Below are 23,584 nucleotides of genomic sequence, written 5' to 3'. Positions count from 1 at the left end.
TCCAGAGTCAGAGTGTGTTGAGTTCAGAACTTGATGACGTCACACGCCTTTTCTTCAGAGTCAGCACCTGTTAGCAAAAGCTACACACTATACATAAATCGTTAAAGTACTAAATTGTTCTCTAAGATATCATGTAATGTTATCATCAAAACTTAAGGCCATATGCAAAACCAAATTTTGTTCTTACACATTTCTCATGGTTGTATTATACTCTCCTTGTATGTTGATGATATGATTATTACATGTGATGATGTTGATGGGATTAATGAGTTCAAGTTGCAGTAATCTAAGAAGTTCGAGATGAAGGATTTAGGCACTCTTTGTTATTTTTTAGATGTTACCTAGTCCCTTAGAGGTTATCTTCTTTCTCAATCTAAGTACATTGCTAACAAACTTGCTTATCTGATACTGGAGCAGTAAATAGCCCTCTTGAGCTAAATGTGAAATATACTTATTATGATGGTGTTATCCTATGATAAGTGCCAAATTGTAGTTATTTTGTGTATAGTTTTACGGCACTTATCTTCTCTTTTTCCTCAATCTGGACGCGTTTTAGTGTATATTCCGTACAATACGTATACTTTGTGTTTAATCGAGTTTTGATTCATTCATGTACCGACTAATAGTTTTTCATTCATTTTGTAGGTATTTGAGCATGTATGGAGCATTGAGTAATAAAGCTTCAAGGATGCAATTTTGGATCAAAAAAAGAAGAAGCCATTTGAAGAAAATAAGATGCTGCTTCTGGTGTGAGTCGCCCGGTGGAGCAATTGGCTCGCCGGGCGAGCGTTGGAAAATAATGTCTTGCTTCTGCCTTGGGCTACCTCTTGTTCGTCGGGCGGAAGAAGAAGGAGTCGTCAAGCAAAGCATATCGTTCGCCAGGCGAAAGAAGATATTTTTGCCAGCTTATTGACGTGGCAGAGGCTGTGTGGCCGGGAATAAAGGTTTCACCAGGCAAAGCAATTGGATCGCCGGGCGAAAGTCGCGTAGCAGATTTTATTTATATTTTAATTTCATTTTAGGTTTTTGGTGGTTGGTTTTGGGGATTTTTGTGCTCCCATGCCAATTCCACCCATTTTTCTCTAGGATTAGCTTAGATAACAACTTTGGGTCGTGCATTCGGTGATTCGGAGGTGGATTGCTTATCAACCGACGCTGACAAACCGGCAGATTTGTGGTTTTATCTCTATTTCTCTCTATGCATTTCTCTTAGTTGGGTTTTGTATATATATTTACTCATTTATATTTGTCGCCCATGGCGTTATATAAAGCTTGCTTTACAAATCTTTGTTGATTGTTTTCTTAGATTTTTGCTCTGTGCTAGGGATTTGGATTGTTTTAGAGATAGACTTCTTGAATCCTTATCTAGGATGATTATCTGTTAGTTTCTGGATTTTAGAGATAGATTTAGAGCTAACAATCTTTATGGGTGTCGAAGCTTAATGCTTTCGTGTTGGTTGTGTCGGTTGAGAGATCGTCAATACGATTGGTATGGATGTCTGTTGTGTTGTTGAGGTGTGCTGAGAGATCGTCGTTGAGATGATATATTAGTTCTCTCTACTTTGGATTAGAAATGACTTAGGGTGTGAGCGATGCCGGATGACATTGACGAGTATTGTAGGTTGAGTCTAACTGGTCGATAAGTTTAAGGTTGTGAGAAATAGATTATATGTAATGTCTGATAAGTCTATTCTTTCTGAAAAATGAATTCTTTTGTGTTGATATTTACTTTTCCGTTTTTATGCTTTAACCAATTCAACCCAAACTCATAACTTTGGAAACTGTTGAACGACAGTTCAATGCACTAGTCCTTGTGGAGACGATAACTTTTCCCGGAGTAATACTTCCTAATTTTTGTTGCTTGCCGCTTTACTGCTTCAACAAAATGGTGTCGTTGCCGGGGATTGGTGTTTTATTGAATTTACATTGAAATAGTTTCTATAGTTTTGAGTTTTGTATATATCGCACATATTGTATATTCTCACTTGTTTATATTGATACTTGTGTATGTTTACTATACTTGCACATGTTTTCTATACTTGTAAATTTGATATATCATTGTTTGTTTCCTTTCAAGTTTGCTTGTGTATGGTTAGGAATAGCCGGACGGAAGTAACTTGTAGGGACGTTCTTAAATAACAGGCGTCGAGCTTACGACGTAAAACAAGCATGTTTATTCTTTTTATTTTGTGTTTAGTTTAGGTAGTGTGATGCAATTGTCTAAATAAATTTAGATCGGACCAGTTCTTAAATTTCAAATCTTCACTTTTAAATATGTTTAGACAATTTCATATGGTCTTTTAGTTTGTGTATATTAATAGTTGTGTGTTTGTCTTTGAGCTTGTTTTGAGTACCTTGAGGAATTTGAGGTGATTTTCCAAGTTTGATCGTTTTGACTTGCGAGTGTATGGTAATGAATTTGTTAAAGTTTTGTACACGTTCAAGGTATGTGTTTATCGCTTTCTAGACTTTAGCATATTCATGATACTTAGGCTTTTTACAACTTTTATGTCATTCATTCTTTTGTATACTTGTTTGTTTGTGAATCACTTTAGTTCCCACTATTTTGTGAGATAGCTTTCCATTGTTCACATATGCTGGAAACCACAATTCTTGTTCTAACTGGATTTTATTATGCTTAATCTTTTGTTTGTGTTGATTATATGATGCATGAAAGTGATCAAGGCATTTTTGTTCCATTTTGAGCACAACTACCTTGGCCAAATAGTTAATTTACCTTGTGAGTGTGTGATCATTAGTAACCCCTTTGAGCTTTTTGTCAACATCCATGTTATTTTATAACTTAATGCTTGTCTATGAGTGTTTAGTTTTCCTTTTTGTATGGATGTTGATTTCTTTTTTCTTGAACCCTAAACTTTGTGTTGTTGTATGAATTTTTACCTTGCCTTAGAAAGTAGGGAGTATTCATATTATGATGTGGTTGAATTCAAGTTGGGGAGAGAATGGTTGTGCACTTATTGGTTGATTATTATGAGGTTGAAATAAAAAAAAAATATGAAAAATAAGTGAAAAGAAAAAGAAAGAAAAAAGAGAAAAAGTTTTGAAAAAGAAAGAAAACAATAGTATGGAATAATGTTGTGATAATAAGTTTGTGTTTTGGTGTAACAATTTGAGAGTCAGATGAAGTATGATCAAGATTTCGTTGTTTGAGCTTTTGTGAGTTGATCACTCCCTCAGGTTTTGGCAAGTTTTTATTTCGATTAGCCTTAGGACTTATCCCTTGTTTGTTCACCCGACCACGATACATCCTTGAAAATCCCTTGTGATTCGTGCGTTTGTATCTTTAATACGATTTTTAGATGAGGGTATAATTTAGTCTTTTGTTTGCAAGATTGTTGGATGAGTGAAAATACCCCATTTTTGTATTTTTTTCATCTACCGATGATTGTGTGCTAGGTGTGATGCATTTTTGAACTAGTATTGTTTTAGAATGTTTGGCATATTATTTGTATTTAGCATTTGTGTGATGTTTATGTTGCCGTCGTAGTTTAGTGGTAAGTATGTCACTTTGTGTGTACCGTTTTGCATTTGAGCCACATACATTTGTTTCCTTCTTTCAAAACTTGTTGATTCATGGTTTTTGGATTTTTTTCTTTTGTTTCCTCGAGTTAGTTGATTCTAGTCTAGGGACAAACAAGTTTAAGTTGGGGAGAGTTTTATAAGTGCCAAATTGTAATTATTTTGTGTATACTTTTGCGCCACTTATCTTATCTTTTTCCTCAATTTGGACGCGTTTTAGTGTATATTCCATACAATACGTATACTTTGTGTTTGATAGATTTTTTGATTCATTTATGTACCGAATAATAGTTTTTCATTCATTTTGTAGGTATTTGAGCATCTATGGAGCATTGAGTAATAAAGCTTCAAGGATGCAATTTTGGATCAATAAAAGAAGAATCCATTTGAAGAAAATAAGATGTTGCTTCTGGTGTGAGTCGCCCGGTGGAGCAATTGGCTCGTCGGGCGAGCGTTGGAAAATAATGTCTTGCTTCTGCCTTGGGCCGCCTCTTGTTCGCCGGGAGGAAGAAGAAGGAGTCGTCGGGCAAAGCATTTCGTTCGCCAAGCGAAAGAAGATATTTTTGCCAGCTTATTGACGTGGCAGAGGCTGTGTGGCCAGGAATAAAGGTTTCGCCGGGCGAAGCAATTGGCTCGCCGAGCGAAAGTCGCATAGCAGATTTTGTTTATATTTTCATTTAAGTTCACTTTATGTTTTGGATGGTTGGTTTTGGGTATTTTTGTGCTCCCATGCCAATTCCACCCATTTTTCTCTAGGATTAGCTTAGATAACAACTTTGGGTCGTGCATTCGGTGATTCGGAGGTGGATTGCTCATCAACCGGCGCTGACAAACCGGAAGATTTGTGGTTTTATCTCTATTTCTCTCTATGCATTTCTCTTAGTTGGGTTTTGTATATATATTTACTTTGAACTCATGTATATTTGTCGTCCATGGCGTTATATAAAGCTTGCTTTACAAATCTTTGTTGATTGTTGTCTTAGATTTTTGCTCTGTGCTAGGGATTTGGGTTGTTTTAGAGATAGACTTCTTGAATCCTTATCTAGGATGATTATCTGTTAGTTTCTGGATTTAAGAGATAGATTTAGAGCTAACAATCTTTATGGGTGTCGAAGCTTAATGCTTTCGTGTTGGATGTGTCGGTTGAGAGATCGTCGATACGATTGATATGGATGTCTGTTGTGTTGTTGAGGTGTGATGAGAGATCTTCGCCGAGATGATATTGTAGTTCTCTCTACTTTGGGTTAGAAATGACTTAGGGTGTGAGCGATGCCGGATGACATTGACGAGTATTGTAGGTTGAGTGTAACTGATCGATAACTTTAAGTTTATGAGAAGTAGATTATATGTAATGCCTGATAAGTCTATTCTTTCTGAAAAATGAATTCTTTTTGTGTTGATATTTACTTTTCCATTTTTATGCTTTAACCAATTCAATCCAAACTCATATCTTTGGAAACTGTTGAACGACAGTTCAATGCACTAGTCTCTGAGGAGAAGATAATTTTTCTCAGAGTAATACTTCCTAATTTTTGTTGCCTGCCGCTTTACTGCTTCAACATCCTACCAGATACCACCTTACATCAAACTTCGGTTGTAACTTTGGTGTACCTTACCATTACTAGACCCGATATTGCTTATGTAGTGCATGTTGTGAGTCAGTTTGTTGTTTCTCCTACTACAGTACATTGGGCAGATGTACTTCGTATTCTTCATTATCTCAGGAGGAACGCAGGTTCAAAGTCTCTTGTTCTCTTTAACCTGTTCCTTAGAATTACATGCTTACCCTTATGTTGATTGGGCAGGTGATCTTACTTATCGTAAGTCTATCATGGGACATTATCTCCCAGAGACTCTCTTATCTCTTTGAAGATTAAAAGAAAGACATTATCTCCCGCTCTTCTACAAAAGCATTGTATCGTGTAATGGCTTCCACCACCATTGAAATAGTTTGGTTGTGTTGGTTACTCTCTGTAATGGGTGTCTTTCTTTTTGGAACGAATCCTATGTAATGTGATAATAAGAGTGCCATTCAAATTTCCTATAACTCAGTCTTTCATGAACGTACAAAACACATCGAAATTGATTGTCATTTCACTCGTCATCACATTCATCATGGAACCATTACTTTGCTGTTTGTTTCTTCTACATCACAGATTGCTTATTTGTTCACAAAAACTCATTCCATCAAACATTTTCATTTCTTGATTGACAAACTTTCAATTCTTCATGTATTGTGAGTTTGAGGGGAGATGTTAGATAATGTGCAATGGACTTTTAGAGAATATGCACTCGGCTTTTATTATAATTAGGTTAGGGGTATTATTATTTTCTATTTATATATTATCTTGTTAAACCTTATATTCAATATTTTTGCAATCCTAATGAAAACCCTATCCGCTTTCTCTTTTCACTACCTCTAATATTTACAGAGTGCGTCCTGAAATATAATTCTGAATTCTATGAGTAATTTTGGTTTTTCTCAAGAGAGTGAGTCCCACTTAAAGCTTATAAAGTCTATAAGTAATGCGTAAGTAATGCCTTTTGCTAAGAGAATTTCTTTATCCACCTCCCTATCTTCTTGGTCACCCCTGGCGAAAACCCAAAAATGCCCCTAAATTTCAGAAATGCATTTCCGAAGTCACTTTTTTATGAAAAAAAAGTTGGTTTCGGAAATGCACTTCCGAAAACATGTTTTTTTTAATGAAAAAAATTGATTTCAGAAATGTACATCCAAAATAATGTTTTTTTCCAGAAAATAGGTGAATTCGAAAGTGCATCTCCGAATTCACCCCCTTGGAAGAATTCAGAAATGTACTTCCGAAATAAGGTCAGATATAGAAGAAAAAAACAAACAACAACAATTCGATTTATTTAAAGGGTGAAGATTACAAAGATCACATTACATAAAATTAAAGTTACATATTGTTAAACAGGGGTAGGTGAGGATGAGTCAACATTTTGATAACGTCGGCCCTTGATCTTTGAAGTTTTGCATCCAACTCGATTGGACCCTTCGAAGAAAATCGGTCGAACGTTGTCCACAAAACCGCTAAATCTTTGTCGTTCTTGACTTTAAATGGGGTGAATTGAACGTCTCCCTCGTCGTTAAGCGATGGCGAGCGGTACTCAAGCTTGACAACCTTCCTATTTTCAGGATATTGCAATAACGTGTTGAGCGACGTTATCAATTCCGCGAACGGCGTGTCGCGCGAGAAGCGGAATTGGAACGGTATCGGGTATCCACTGGTGAAATAGACAAATGCTAGGTGGGGGTAGGTTTGTGTCATTGGTGTTTTGTGGTGTTGTGAGGATGAAAAGGATTGTGTTGTATTTATAGACTTATTGGAGTAATAATGGCCCAACAAACCTTATCTTGCATTCAGTGGATGTTTCAGAAAGGAACTTCCGAAATAAGTTCAAAAACATGTATATTTCGGAAATGAACTTCCGAATTCAGCAGAAACAGAGGTGAAAAATCAAATTTTGTGCATTGCATTCTGTTTTAAGATAACAATAACAATTACATACAAAATAGGCACAACATAAACAATGACAATATTAAACATAATTATATTATATATGTATTGAATCCGTTTGATTTTACATGGTAAACGACAATACATACAAAAAATGACACGCACCGGTCATTACAAAAAAAACGGTCCGGTTAAAACTAAAATTTGTCGAACCAATCGGTGGCGCTTAGATCTAAAATCGGTATGTTCTTCGACCGCTCTCTATTTTCCTCACGCTCTTGTTTCATCATTTCTTCAAACTCCGTCATTCTTTCAACGAAAGGATCCGACCAAGTCTCCTCATTTTTATGATGTGTCGTCCACTGACAAGAAGTAGCCGGTATAGGACACCCCGGTTTCAAAAAAACTTGCACAAAGTGGTGCGATCTTAGATACCCGATACATATAATGCGGCTCTACGCGTCCAAAGGCGGTCGGCTATGAAGTGGAAAGAATGTCTCACATAATCCAAATCTCGTCAAATCGACACACACCCGATCGTACGCACTTGCTATGAGATGACCCATATCGGGGAATGACATCCACTTCGAAACCGGGGCGATATCGCTTAGTGATGGAACAAGTGAATCATGAAGTTTCTCAAAGTTTTCTTGATTTTCATAGAGTCGGACGTAGATGTCCCTATGCAAAGTCAACTCCGAAATAAGTGCCCGTCAAATAAGAGTGTGATTTTCTTCTCCTTTTCAGAGCAAACCCGCAACGGCCTGATATCCACAATTGTCTTCGGCTCCAACATCAACTATGTTATCAATATATTTGTGCATAAAAAGCGGCATCTCATCAATGTAGATCATGGGAGATTTTTTTATCGAAGGTGTGCGAGGCGGCTTCGAAATACGCGCTCCTTTGTTACCACTACACTTGGATTTTGGTGTTGGTGAATCCGGGATCCATGCATCAACATGTTCAAAGTAGGAAGGAGATCGTTTGGTTGATGTGTCTTCTTGGGTATTTTTCGGTTTTTTCGGCGCACCTTTCGTTTTAACCGGTTGAGATGGAGGTTTCAAATCGGTGGTCTCCGAAAATGCAATTTTTCGCAATTGTTCTTTTATGTGCATTTTCATTGTGTCATCCGCTTTAGCAAACTTATCCATTATCACTTCCAACTCGTCGGAGATGGTGATTTTGGAATCATTTTCTTTCGGCGGCTCGAAATCATCAAAACGGAGCTTCTTCCAATGGTCGATTACCTCATCCATGCGTATCGGTGAATTCAACTTCATCTTTTTAGAAAGTATACAGGCACAGGGAAGCCCATATGTTTTTCTAATTGTGATCCGCATTTAGAACTACCCGGACCTGTTGTCTCCGCCCGCTTCGCTTCATGAAACATAAAATTCAATCCCGAATGGGATATATTGTAAATCAATTGCGAGAATAGATTTTGGCCCTTAAACCGGTGTTCCATAACCGTCTTGCTCCGATCGAAAGATGTTTGAATTTCATTGTGTTGATTTTCGAGCATTTGGTTCATGGTGTCCCATCCCCGATACAAATCCCCCTTGCTATCACCCAACCATCTCTTCAACGCCGCATGTGCAGATTCAACTCTGTTAGTTGTAGTGCAACCAAGATGTCTTACTCGATCCGTCCAAGCACAAACAACTTTTTCCTTTACTTTGTCAAGGATAGTGGATTCGACATAATGACAAAAAGTCTTAATAGAAACGCACAAAGACCTAAAGTGTACCAAATTCTCGGTATACAATCTTCGGAATGTGCATCTAAAATCTCCCTCCATGCGGCCATAATCCTATCCACCACAACACCGGCTTTGATGACTTTACCATTTTCATCCGGCCTATCTTTCGCGCCAACCGCGGGTTTGAGCTTACTTCTCACGTTGCACGTTATGTGATACCGGCAAAGTAATGTGGTCGATCGACCGCATTCATCAAAGCATTGTCTCGGTCGATAACAATGACACTTGGCATATTCTTTTGATCAACCAACAAAGACTTGCATATTTCCAAAGCCCATGTAAAGTTATCTTCTTTTTCACATTCCAAAAAAGCAAACCCGACCGAAAATGTCTTGTCCGTTGAGGTCACACCGACAATCTCTAGAAGCGGAAGCCTATACTTGTTGGTCTTGTATGTCGAATCCATCACAAGAACGGTTGGAAATGTGTTGAACAATTTGATACTTTCGGGATAAGTCCAAAAAATGTCATGCACCACAACTTTGTCCTCGCACGTTCGGAAGCTTGACACGTATTGGTTATCACCTAATAGTTTCAAAAGTTGTTGCATTTCCGACCGAGGGCCCATTTTCAAGACTTTAAGAATGTGTCGTTCATTGCATACTTGCTTGATATTTGAAATGCTATCCGGTTTTTTTCACTTCAAATCGGAAAGTATGTTTCTCGGGGCCACTTTGATAATCGATAAATCCGAAATAACATTCTTCTCTTCGCGGGACAACCGACACGCCGTTGGATGCCCGTGTAGCTTGGCATCCAAGGCATGATTACTGTCAATAAATTGATCTTAAATTTTTTTTGATTTTTTTTAATTATATTTAAAATAATGACTATGAAACTTATGGTGGATTAAATTTTATTTGACTTTTTTTACTTATATTTAAAAGTTTATGATGGATTGACGGTGTAAAAAGTTTTACACGACATTAATATATTTATTAGAGAGGCCACGTTGTATGATTGTGAATGTTTTAGTAAACAAAACTTTTCATTAACAATAATTTAGTTTGTTTCATAAAATAAATAATAATTTAGTTTGTAATAGTACAACAATTATTTAGTATAATTTAAAATTCTGGAATCATTGTATTCCAACTTTGACAATTTTTGTAAAATAAAACAATAAAAAAAAAAAGAAGCAAATTTTGGGTGCAAACCAGACTTTGGGCTCCCAAAACTTCTTACATCACTTCACTTGAAAAAAAAAGAAGAGAGGCTTACGTGCAAAAACAAAACTATGTTTGATTGAGGGATTGCTCAAGAAACCTAAAATAGAATCCAAAGAGTTCATAATTGGTAGAGAGCTAATTCAATGGTCATGGCTTGGCTAATTAATACTACAAAACCAAATCTTGATAGTACCATTTCACACTCATCACTAACTCATAGTATTTGTATTGATTTAGAGGAAAAATTTTAAAAATCCAATGCACCAATAATTCATCAATTATGGGAGAATATTTTCTTGCTTTAGAAGGAATCAGATACTAGTGTGACTAATTTATTTATAATTTTCAAAAGCATCACTAGTAAGTTAAGTGGATTAGTTAAGTGGATTGCAAAGATTACCAAAGTGCAATTGTAGAGGTGCAAAGGAATTTACATGAACGGAAGAAGAATAACAAGAACACCTAATGTATTAGTGAGGAGCAATCGGCTTTTGTGGAGGGTAGGTCGATTCTTGATAATGCTATGATTGCATTCGAAGTCATTCATGCGCTTAAGAGAAGGAATTCGGGTAATAATGCACAATTAGCCTTAAAAATTGATATCAGCAAAGCTTATGATAGGGTGGATTGGGGTTTCTTGAAGGGGATGTTGGATAGGCTGGGTTTTGAGGAGAAGTGGGTAAAGTGGATGATGATGTGTGTCTCTTCTGTGAATTACTCGGTTCTTGTGAATTCTGATAGTGTTGGACCTATTCAGCCTGGGAGAGGTTTGAGACAGGGAGATCCTTTATCCCCGTACCTCTTTATTCTCATCACATAAGGTCTTTCAGCTCTTATTAAAAGAGCCGTTGGTAGAGGGGATATCCACGGAGTTCAGATTTGTAGAGGGGCACCGAGTGTGTCCCATCTACTTTTTGCTGACGATTGTTTTCTATTTTGCAGGGCTAACCTTTCTGAAGTTAATAATATCATGGAGATCCTTCGGGTGTATGCTGACACCTCAGGCCAAGACATTAATTTATCTAAGTCTGAAGTGTTCTTTAGTAGGAATATTAGTCGCCCGGCTCAAGAAGATTTGGCGCGTATTATGGGGGTGAAGCATGTTATGGGTACGGGAACTTATCTGGGACTTCCGTCTCTTATAGGCCGTAGTAAGAAGGACACTTTTGGGTATGTGAAGGATAGAATCTGGAAGAAGATTAATGCTTGGAGAAGTAGGCCTATTTCTAAAGCGGGTAAAGAGGTGATGATAAAGTCGGTGCTTCAGTCTATACCATCTTATATTATGAGTTTGTTTATCCTTCCGGAGGGTATTGTTAATGATATTGAGAAGATGCTTAACTCTTTTTGGTGGGGAGAAGGGAACAATCCAAATTGTATTAAGTGGATGGCATGGGATAGACTTACTGGTACTAAGAATGAAGGAGGACTTGGTTTTCATGATCTGAAGGCTTTTAATATGGCTATGGTGGCTAAGAGGGGCTGGAATTTATTAACTATGCCTCAAACGCTTTCTTCCAGAATATTTAAAGCAAGGTATTTCCCTATAACTACTTTCTTTGAAGCTCCTCTTGGGAATAATCCTAGTTTTGTTTGGCGTAGTATTTGGCAAGCTCGTAATATTTTATCTATTGGATGTAGGTGGAATATTGGTGATGGTAGTAACATTTCTGTGATGGGTTCACCTTGGCTTCGGGGGAAAAAGGAAGGGAGATTGTATGGGCCGCAAAGGCAAGATGCTTATGGTATGTCTGTTAGTGATCTTTTATCTCCTAATGGGAAATTTTGGAATGCTATATTAATTCGGGAATTATTTGATTATGTAGTGGCGGAGGACATTCTGCAAGTTCCTTTAGTTGAGGAGGTTCAGGAGGACAAGTGGAATTGGAAAGAGGAGCAAAATGGGTGTTATAGTGTTCGGTCTAGCTATAGGTTATGGAGAAAGGATCAAGTGAGATCGGGTTCAAGTGGGGTGGATGGCGACTGGTCTAGTCTTTGGAATATCAAGGCTCCACCAAGAGCTAAACATTTACTTTGGCGGATTTGTCGTGATTGTCTTCCAACGAGACTAAGGTTGCGGCATTATCATGTTTCTTGTCCCTCTAGTTGCCCGTTTTGTGAGGATACGCTGGAGGATTCGTGGCATGTGTTTTTTGGATGTAATGCTACTAACCGTTGTTGGCAAATTACAGGTTTGTCCCACATTATTAATCCTCGTTTACAAAATTTCCATGATGTAAAATCCTTGAATCTTGATATTTGTAGTAAGGAGGATAGTAAGACTGCAGGTAGAGTTGCGGTAATGATTGATATTTTGTGGAGAAACCGTAACAATATGGTTTGGAACAATGAGAAGGAGGAATACTCTAAACTTGGTTTAAATGCGTTTTGTAGTTGGCAAGAGTGGTTCCTGGCACAACGGCATGGTACCGACGTGGGGAATAGATCTTCAAACATGAGGTGGGTGCCTCCGATGGAAGGAAGTATCAAATGTAATGTGGATGCGGGTTATAATAACACTCGGGGTACTACTAACCGGGGTTGGTGTATGAGAGATCATACGGGGAGCTTTATGATTGCAGGTGCGGCTTGGGACTTTGGTCATTATCCGATTCTTGAAGCGGAAGCTTTGGCTCTTAAGGAAGCTATTCAAGGTGCTATTGATATGGCGGTGCACAATGTTATTTTTGAAAGCGATTCTCTAAGAACGGTTCAAGCTATTCATGGCAATCACCAAGGTGTCTCTGAATTTAGTTGCATTATTTCTTCTATTCATAGTTTGTTACTTAATTTTCCTAACTTCGAGGTGAAGTTTGTTAATCGCCAAGCGAATGCGGTTGCTCACTCTTTAGCAAAGGCGGCCGATTCTTGGACTAGGCGTAGTTTATTTCATATGATACCTCTTTGTATTGAACAACTTCTATTTAATGAAATGAATTGAATTTCTGTTTGTCAAAAAAAAAACAAGAACACCTAATTTTTTTATGTTTTGACAATGTGAAATTTTCTTAAATTAGTGAAAGTACAATAAAGCAGGAGGACAAGGTGCATATCCTGGTTTTAAAAAAGGTCTGCGACCGCGACAAAACGATTTCGAAAGATGCCGATATCGATATCGTTATAATTATTTTTATATTAAAGAATAAATTGTGGTTAATTCTCACCGCCACGAAGACAATCAGTACCGCAACACCTATACCGACACGACTGAAACGAAACCGTGTGGCGATCGCGACCGTTTTTTAAATGCCAAAGAAAAGAATGATAATGTAGATAACTGAATCTCGGGGCATGCTTTACCGGAGACATTGTGCCAGAAATCAAACAAATTTACATGTTAACGTGAATTTGTTTCTACTAGCCTCTACAAGTTTTAGTCATCTTTATTAAGTGCTTCGAACTCTTCAAGGTTATGATCCAAGTTTCAAACTCGTCTTCATTAGGGGATTTGTATGCTACAAATCTTTGCATATTCTTGTTTTCCACATCAGGGGTCTTGAACCTTTGCACATGCATATACGAGGCTTGTGTCTCAAACTATTGTTAAATGGGAGAATTTTCATTGTCTTGGCGTACCTTAGATGGAGATAACTATTTATCTCCATGACCCATAACTTTAGAAATTAGTTACCGAGATTGCTTCATATTTTGAATTAACAGATTTCTTTATTAGATTTTTTAGTCCTAGACTAAGTATTCTTTTTGTTGAAAAAAAATTATAAGTGTGAGTAGGGTGGGAAAATAGTCTCATATTGGATACGAAAGTGGAGACTTGAGCATTTATAAGTGGGAGAACCCACTCACCTATCATTTTCAGATACTTGATGAATAATTGGTGTGTCTCTCATAAAGATGTGTTCCTCAAAAGAAACCCGACATATTGTCTTCTATGATTCCTATCACCACTATGCATTGAACCTTCCTATCATAATTGAATCCACAACTTGTACATTATATCTTAGGCATATATTATGTTGTTTAATTAGTCTATACAGGGGGTAATAATCCTTTAGTTACTAAGTTGAACATGAACAATTCACAAATAGTCTATCTATTCCAACACTATTGAGCCAAAGGTGTGTCCTCAAGTCAAGGGCGGTTTTATAGTCCAGCGAGTTTGGTCACGCGCCCAGACTCAACTTTATTTTCTTTGTGTTTCCCGCAATCTAATAGTCGATTTTTAGACAAAACTAGAGACAAAATTAGTAAAAACAGGATGAGATAGCTAAAACAAATGAATAGTCAATGACCCAGCCTAATTAATTATTTTTGCCCAAACTGCCTAAAATTCCTTACTCTGCGAGTGCATGAAGTGGAAGATATTCAATTGCAGATTGTTCTCGCAAGGAAAAATTTGTGACATACCAATTTATCACAATATTTTATAAGGCCTCCTTTCCTGTCAAAATTTAAGATTATTCTTATCAACTGTATTATTTAAGATTAGTCTTATTCTATGAGATATTTTAGAAATTACTTAAAAGCGTCACTATGATATATTTTAATTAAATTCATAAGTAAAAGAACACTTATCAATATATAAATTAACCTCTTAATAACTACAAGTTTACTTGCAAAAAGTTTTTCTCTCTCTAAGTCAGGTTGTCCTCTAACCTCTCTCTAGAATGGGGTTAGGGTTGAGATCAACACCACCATATGAGCGGTTTCAGGAACACGGTGCAGGGAGGAGAATGGAAGGAGGTGCATAACAGAAGGCCGTTTAGCAGATGGAAGCCTCAGTGGGACACATTTCCTCTTGGTGGAAGGTGTCATACCCCAAAATTTGCCTAATCATTTCTTTAAAGAAATACCAAATTTGGAGCCATGGGGTTTAACGTTTATATTGTTAAACTCATTCTCTAATAAACTGGTCAAAACAGGGGTGCAATCAGCGGATATTTTGGGACCCAAACAGTTGGTCAAATTATTTTATCATACGGATTTTATCATTTTTTGGGATATTTTACTATAAATTGGTTTCCCTGTTTAGTTCTTTTATTTTGCACTTTTATTGAATTTTTATTGCAATCTTATTTTATTATTAGTATTATTGTGTCTCACTAACTATTAATATATATTAGGGTTAATAATAGTCTTATTAGAATTAGTATTTTATTTTTATTCAGGTTTAATATTATAATAAAATTATTATCAATTGTAGTTTAGCTTATTTTGGATTATTAGATTAATTGGGCACTAGATACATTAGGAAAAAACCTAATTTAACTAATATAAATAGGACTAATTCTGACAATTAGAGGGGGCACGTACAGTAACGAGGTCTCTAACCCTTATTTTACACCATTAACAATTTTTACAACTAACAACCCTAACCTTGTTTGTTCGAAAAAAAAAAAAAACTCTCACAAAGCTTTGATCTTCTTCAATAACCAAATTTTTTGCTCCTAATTTTTTCTTCCACATTCTTTTCCCTGTTTTCTACAGCAACAAACAATCTTCAATTTTTTTTCACATAAGCCTCACCTTCAATTTTCCAAACCATTATCACTTTAAACTTTCTAACATTACTCCATAAAGAAATCTCAGATAAAAAAAAGGGCTATAACTATTCTAAACCCAAGTCAATGTGTAGCAACACATATTCCTCCATTTTTACCCATGAAAGCATCATCATATCTGATACTGGTATAAGTTTTTGTTATGTGTTTATTTTATTTTGCAGGGAAACAAACGAAGAAGAAGAGCCCCTTGGAGAACATCCATGCCGCACTCCGCCGTGAGAAGGTAAAGCCGACAGCAAGATCCTCCATCAACCGCTCGTCGACAACAACACCACGACGTCGTTCCGCTTCGATCTGCAACAACACAGCACCACGACGCTTCAGCACCACGATTGCGCGTCGGAATGAATGGATGAGGTTGGGCTTATGGGTTCTATGGAAAAACAAAACTGGGTTACTGTGCGAAGAAGATGAAGGTATGTGTGTTCTAACTTGTTTTAATATCCTATGCTAATGCTAAGCTTTCTTTTTTTTTTTTTTTTTTAATTTTAATATCGCCACTTGTTGTGAGGTTAGTGGCTCTCTTTTTTTTGGTTTGAAAAGTCAATTTTCTTATTTCTATTGTTATTATATAATACTTTTTTTAACATAAAAATGTGCATAATTGAACTAAAACGGTGCCTCTATACGGCACCCCATCATTTTTTATTATGTATCTTATTATATTAATTGTTTAGATTAATAGTTAATTTAATTTAATTAATTTTAATTAAGATTAGTATAATAAAATTAGGATTAAGCTTTAGGATCATGATATTTTCCCCGATTATTCGATTATTTCAATTAATTTATTTAATTGGTTTTAACCATTGAATATCACAATACAAACCCTTGAAAGGTCATATGCATTAGGGTTTGCCCAATCCTACTGCCCATTTGGCGAAAACATTATCATTAATTCTCTCCTCGATCCGACTAAATCTATTAGTCGCAATGACGAGAGATAAAATAACAAAACATAAATAATTGAATTCGTTGTCATGTAATAACCAAATCTATGGGTTATGAGAGGCAATGATAAAACCCATAATTTAATTACAAAATTTAAAACACACTTCATTTGCTGCCCGTGACGATCGAATCTATCGATCAGAGCAACCAGCAATACATTATTTAATCCGTTAAATATAATGATCAAACCTATTGATCATCGCAACTAACGGTGACATATTAAATCAGGGTTGTACGCCCAAATCTTAAAACGCTAAACCACGTAACTACAGATTTCCATCTCTGCGATTTTCAAAAACTACGATAAGGTAATTCAAAATACCTTCGAACTTCGCACTTCAAGAAACTACGATAGACCATTCAAAAAGTCTTCAAACCATACCAAATCAAATTCTAAGGCGTACAACCCTGTGCCCGAACTACGTAGACTCTGATCCTCCATAAGGAGGTACGTAAGCACTTGGATAACCAATGCGAGTCCCCTTCCCTAAAACCTCAATTCTCTTAAATCTCACTTTTCGCCCTTTTCATTTCTTTAGCTATTAAATCCTTAATAATTTTGCCATAAAACTGTTACCTTAGATTCAAAGCCATAGGAAAGGGTTGAGGGTGCCTAACACCTTCCCTCGACCTGATTATAATAATCTTACCCCGATCTCTTAACTGCGTAGGGTTTCCTATTCGCCCTGGCAGAATAGGTGGCGACTCTAAATCATTAATTTTTAGGGCAGGTTGCTACAGAAGGGAGCAGAACCTCAATCACAAGCATAAGGATCTACCGATGACTTCAATATACATCTCCGAATTCCTAGAGTTCACAAAGGCGGAGGAGCTATTCGATTTGTTTAGATGTGTTGGAAGGGTCGTCGAAGTTTCAATTTCAGCGAGAAGGAAAAATATTGGAAGGAGATTTGGTTTTGCAAGATTTATAGAAGCTGATGACGAAAGGAAGTTGGTGGTCCGTCTGGACAACATAATGATAACAGGCAAGAAGATTCACGCGAATCTGTCGTGGTTTCAAAGGGGTAAGGTTACGAAGGAGGCGAGGCGCGATGGAGGAAATAAAAGAAACTTAGATTTTTATTCAAATGGTGGAGCGGTTTGTAATCGTAACAGAGAATGGGTAGAAGCTAGGAGGGATTACCGGAGCTTTACAGATGTGGTTACTAATGAGAAGGGGAAGAGATGACACTGAATCGCACTGTGTTTTTGACTCGAATATCACATGTTTTCCTTAGTTTTTATTATTTTTTCCCGTATTATGCCCCTTTTTTTCTTTGTTTTCAGATCACATGTCCTTTCAGAGCCTTCCGTGAAGAAACAAGCAAAAACGCCAGAAAAATAGGGTTTTTCCATAAAAATGCACACATGGCGTCCAGCTCCGCGCCAGCTACAGGGGACGCGGTGACGTAGCCCACTTCATCGAGTGGCAACTGCCACGTTCCCCATGATCTTCCTAATTTTCACACTCCGTGCTGGCATAGGGAGGCCCGCGCCCGCGGCCTTCAGAAATTGCTTCCCGCTTAGAAGGAGTTGAAGGGTATGCTGGTCTTTACGCACTTTCAAAAACCTCTATATACAGTTTGCGATTTTCATTTTCCTCTTCATCCAAGCTTAGTCACTTCTTAAGCCATATACCATCAGTATCTGTAAAGTGACAGTCTCTTCACATCGAAGAGCTGTTGCGGTGTAGATTAAATTAGTAGTCGAAGTTTGGAGCACTTTGGTTAAAGTTCATCAAACAGCCTTTTACATTCATGCATTTTATTTCCTTGTACCAGAACCAAAACTCCCATTGGAGCAGGTTTTAATTTACTGCCTTTATTTACATTACCTTGCTCTTACCATAGCCTACACGTTTTATAGGCTCGCACAATTTACTTACCTTGCTCTTACCATAGCCTACACGTTTTATAGGCTCGCATTTAATTCCATGTCTGGCTAAATTTATAAGGGTTAGAATGTAAGAATCATATCACTATCGTGTTCCAATGTTTTATTAATAGAAAAACTATTGGGAATGTTTTAACTTTTAATACTAGTTTACTGTGTTTAATGTTTATGGGTAAGATCGAAAGCCGTCCATACTTATGATCAAACTAGATTAGTTCTTAACCAAACAGAAAGAGCGAAAGCCAATCGTTTGGTTAACAAGAGATTTTTAACATATTTTTAGAAAATGATTTTGAAACTATTTTCGGACGTGTTTGTGGGTTTGAAATCTGATTCTTGGCCAAAAGCCAAAATCTCTTTAAGTTAAAATTCTCAAGTTAAAATCACTTTTTTACTAAGACAAGTAATTGATTTCTTCAAAATAGGTTCACTACTTCAACGCAATGCGCACTTTTCATTATGTGACAAATGAAGGAGTAAACTTAAAGAGTAAACTCAGTTCTTTGTACGCGAAAGCGACAAGTTCCCGTTAAATCATTCCTTTCTATAAGTAGGAAATATTGCCTTAGAAGTAGTTCTATACATATATAACTGGAACATTGTCGGATTAACGTGATTTACATTCGATCTCGTTTCTTTTATCTGTTATTTACCTTATATCTTTATTTTTCCTTGCACTGCACCCATTAAACTATATTAATTTACCTTAGATAAGCCCCTTAGCAATAGAGTTGATAGATTGACGATTGGTCTCTGTGGTTCGATAATCTTTTATATTACTTCGATAGGCTGTGCACTTGCAGTTTAATTTTAGACTCTGTTTAGTAACCCATCAAGTTTTTGGCGCCGTTGCTGGGGACCAAACTTTGTCAAATTTCGTACCCTATTGTTATCCCGTTTAGACTAAGGCTATATTTAGCCGGTAGATACGTAGAAATCGTAGCACCGGTAACCTAATAGATCCTTTAGTAGAACCTGAATGTTACGCTCGAGCACGTCTCTTTATACGCAAGTTAGGAAGAGCTATGGCCGAAGACCGTAACCGAAGACCGCTTAAGGAATTTTCCCAACCATCTGACGAGGAGCCTAGTTCTAGTATAGTAAACCCAACTATAATAACTAACAATTTCGAACTAAAGCCCGCACTATTAGAATTAGTACAACAAAACCAATTCGCTGGTCTCGCTACTAAGAACCCAAATTAACATTTAAAGGTTTTCATCCAGTTAGCTGACACCCTTAAAGAAAATGGTGCTACGTCTGAGGCATTTCGTCTTAGACTATTCCCATTCTCCCTTAGAGGTAAGGCACACGACTGGTTAAATTCCCTTCCCGCCAACTCAATAACAACTTGGGAATACCTTAAGAGAGTTTTCCTTGCTAGATATTTCCCCCTAGCAAGACCGCTATCCTTAGGAACCTGATTACTATATTTACTCAAAACCAAGGTGAATCACTTTTTGAAGCCTGGGAGAGATATAAAGACCTTTTAAGAACTTGTCCACACCATGGCCTAGATCAATGGTTAATCATACACACCTTCTATAATGGACTCCATTATAACACCAAAATGTCTATCGACGCCGCGGCTGATGGCGCGCTGATGAACAAACCTTACCCTGAAGCTTGCGCCTTAATTGAAGACATGGCCCAAAACCATTATCAATGAGGAGCAGAACGAGCAAAAGTGGAGAAGAAGGAGGCCCAAGGAGGAGTACATGAGATAAGTTGCATGGACATGATGAATGCCAAATTGGATGCTCTAACCCTAAAAGTAGAAAATATGTCTCAAAATCCTGCCATAGTAGCTGCAGTCCAATCGGAATGCGAACTCTGTGGAATCCAAGGACATCAAACCTCTTATTGTAACCTGTTGAATGAGTCTAGCTCAGAACAAGTAAATTATATCCAAGGAAACCCATTTTCAAACACATACAATCCTGGATGGAGGAACCGCCGTAATTTTTCCTATAAAAATAACAACCCAATCCAAAATCCTAGACCCTCTAGACCGCAAGGTTTCCCGACTCAAAGACAAAACCAACCTATGCAAGGTATACCACCAAAACCCAGTTTTAGGGAGACGGTAGAAAACTTCATTCTAGCCCAAACTCAATAAAATGAAGAGTTCCACAACTAAAACATTCATGTGAATGACCTAATAAAAAACTAGGAACTAAGTTTGACCAAGCAATAACCCATAATAAGATGCTTGAGACTCTGATCTCGCAAATCGCTCAGACACCAGCCGCACAAACTACACCTGGAGGACAATTCCCTAGTCAAACTCAACCTAATCCAAAAGGGCAAGCAAACGCCATTACCTTAAGAAGCGGAACCATTTATGATGGACCTAGAAACCCAACGTTGAGCGTATCCGAAAGACCTGAGGAAAATGTCGTGCTCCCGGACCAAGTGGAGAAACCAGAGGAATCTATGAAACAACCAAACCAAGGGATAGAAACAAAAGAAAAATGTTACACACCACCACCACTGTATAAGCCACCAATTCCATATCTGCAGAGACTTAAGAAAACCAAGATGGAAAGTCAATACCAAAAATTCATCAAAGTGATAGAAAAACTTCACGTAGAAATCCCCTTTACAGAAGCAATCACCCAAATACCATCATAAGCTAAATTCCTAAAAGACATCTTGTCTAACAAACGCAGACTCGACGATCCTAAACCGTTCGAATGCCATTCCATCTCCGAAAATAAACTAGCCAAGAAAGACAAAGACCTCGGAAGTTTTTCCATTCCCTGCATCCTAGGAAATCATATGATCGACAAATCTTTCTTAGACCTAGGGGAAAGCGTGAGCTTAATGCCTTTGGCAGTTCGTAAGAGGTTAAACTTAGGCGAACTTCAGCCAACCAAAATGTCTTTACAATTAGTTGATAGATCTATCAAATACCCTATGGGCATTTTAGAAGATATACCATTTAAGATAGATCAGTTATATATTCTGACCGATTTCGTAGTAATGGATATTAAGGAGGATGAAGAAATTCCGATTCTCTTAGGAAGACCATTCTTGTCAACCACCGGAGCCATAATAGACATTAAGAAAGGAAAACTAACCTTTAAAGTAGGAGATGAGAAGATAGAATTCATCCTCTCAAAGTTCCTCACGGCACCAGTGATAGGAGATGCATGCTATGCAATCGACATCATTGATGAATGCATAAATGAACTTGAGCGAGATGAATCTTTAATTAAACTACCTTCAACCCCCATTTTAGAGGATGATGGATTTGAGAGAATGAAACCCTACATTGATGACAACATCTTTGAATGTTTAGCTCTTACACCAGACCTTATGTTGTGTCTTAAAAAGCCAACTTTAGAACTTAAAGAACTACCCAAGAATCTAAGAGATGAGTTCTTGGATAAAGAGATGAATCACCCTGTTATAATTAATGCCACTCTGAACCAAAAAGAAACAAGTCAGGTCTTAGATATCTTGCAAAAATATCCCTTAGTATTAGGCTATAAAATCTCCGACTTGAAAGGAATAAGCCCATCGATATGCATGCATCGGATTATGCTAGAAGAAAATTTGAAACCCTCGATAGAACTCAGAGAAGAATAAACCCTATAATGAGTGTTGTAGTTAAAAAGGAAGTTCTTAAGTTACTTGAAGCTGGTATAATATATCAGATCTCGGATAGTGAGTGGATAAGCCCTGTACATGTGGTGCCTAAGAAAGGAGGCATCACAGTTGTAGAAAATGAGAAGGGTGAGCGAGTAGCAAAATGAACAGAAGGAGAATGGCGTATGTGTATCGATTACAGGAAGTTGAATAAGGCGACTAGGAAAGATCATTTCCCTCTTCCATTCATAGATCAGATGCTCGAACTTCTAGCCAGGCATTCGCACTTCTGTTATCTAGACAGATATTCGGGATTCTTCCAAATCCCCATTCACCCAGAAGACCAAGAAAAGACAACATTTACCTGTCCTTATGGAACATTTTCCTATAGGCGAATGCCCTTTGGACTCTATAATGCACCTGCCACTTTTCAGCGTTGTATGATGTCAATTTTCGCAGATTATCTCGACGTTATTATGGAAGTATTTATGGACGATTTCTCGGTATGCAGATTCGATTTTAAAAATTGTCTCTCAAACCTTGAGAAAATCTTAGAAAGGTGTGTGGAAGTAAACCTTGTGCTGAACTGGGAGAAATGTCATTTTATGGTCAATGAAGGAATAGTTTAAGACACATTGTCTCCGAGAGAGGCATAGAAGTTGACATAGCCAAGATAGAAGTTATAGAGAACCTCAGCCCACCTAAAACCATTAGAATTTTTCTAGGACATGCTGGATTCTACCGACGCTTTATCAAAGACTTCTCCAAAATAACAAAACCCTTAACTAACCTTTTAATGAAAGATGTTGAGTTCGATTTTAATGAAAAATGCATTGAAGCTTTTGACATTTTAAAACAAGCACTGATTTCAGCTCCTATCATACAACCCCCTGATTGGATGCAACCTTTTGAGATCATGTCCGATGCTAGTGACTATGTTGTTGGAGCTGTTCTAGGGCAAAGAAAAGACAAGAAATTACATGTAATTTACTATGCAAGTAGAATCCTAGATGCCTCCTAACTTAACTACACAACCATTGAGAAGGAATTGCTATCCGTAGTGTTCGCTATCGATAAGTTTCGATCCTATTTAGTAAGAGCTAAGATTGTAGTTTACATTGATCACGCAACAATCCGATATTTATTAAACAAAAAGGATGCTAAGCCAAGATTGCTCGGGAGGATTCTCTTGCTCCAAGAATTCGACTTAGACATCAAAGGTAAGTGTTGTTGTTTTTATTGGCTGATTGGCATTTATGTTTGGCTAAAATATAATAGCAGCAAAATGTAATAGAATGTATGAATCTTGCAAATATAAAAGAATAAAACAGGTACAAGCAAGATATTATATGGAATGTCATAACATCAACTCATGACATCGCGCCTACAGAACTGGAACATGAAGATTCAGTCTGATACTCAATAGATACAGAATATTCTATTGAATATTATGTATTCTTATGTGGCGCAGATTTAAAGGTCAAAAGAATCAAGTCAGAATATTGGAGAATCAAGTCAGAATATTGAAGATTCAACAGTTTCTAATTTAGGAGATAAATTAGGAAACTTGTGATTGAAGACCTTTCTTTTAGCAGAAGATATCTACTGATTTGTAACAGCTAGTAGTGCTGCGATTTGTAAGCCCAAGTCCAATTGGGAATAGGTTATAAAAAA

General features: G+C 37.2%; 1 protein-coding gene and 1 non-coding gene across 3 annotated transcripts in view; one reads left to right on the top strand and one right to left on the bottom strand.

Moving 5' to 3' along the window:
• The first annotated feature begins 15,200 nt into the window (after positions 1-15,200).
• The window catches only part of LOC131629145 (uncharacterized), a 44,318-nt gene continuing 35,934 nt past the window's right edge, over positions 15,201-23,584 (top strand). For both annotated transcript variants that reach the window (XM_058899948.1, XM_058899947.1), the window contains exon 1: positions 15,201-23,584. This exon is cut by the window's right edge and continues 25,158 nt beyond it. The gene's annotated coding sequence lies outside the window, so the exon portion shown is untranslated.
• On the bottom strand, positions 19,725-19,831 carry LOC131629151 (small nucleolar RNA R71). Its single transcript, XR_009291979.1, has one exon. It is a non-coding gene; the product is annotated as a small nucleolar RNA R71 (small nucleolar RNA).

This window comes from Vicia villosa, unplaced genomic scaffold, assembly GCF_029867415.1.
Source record: "Vicia villosa cultivar HV-30 ecotype Madison, WI unplaced genomic scaffold, Vvil1.0 ctg.000525F_1_1, whole genome shotgun sequence".
NCBI classification, from domain to species: domain Eukaryota; kingdom Viridiplantae; phylum Streptophyta; class Magnoliopsida; order Fabales; family Fabaceae; genus Vicia; species Vicia villosa.
Note: the sequence above shows the minus strand (reverse complement) of the source record. Positions and strands in the feature narration are given on the sequence as shown.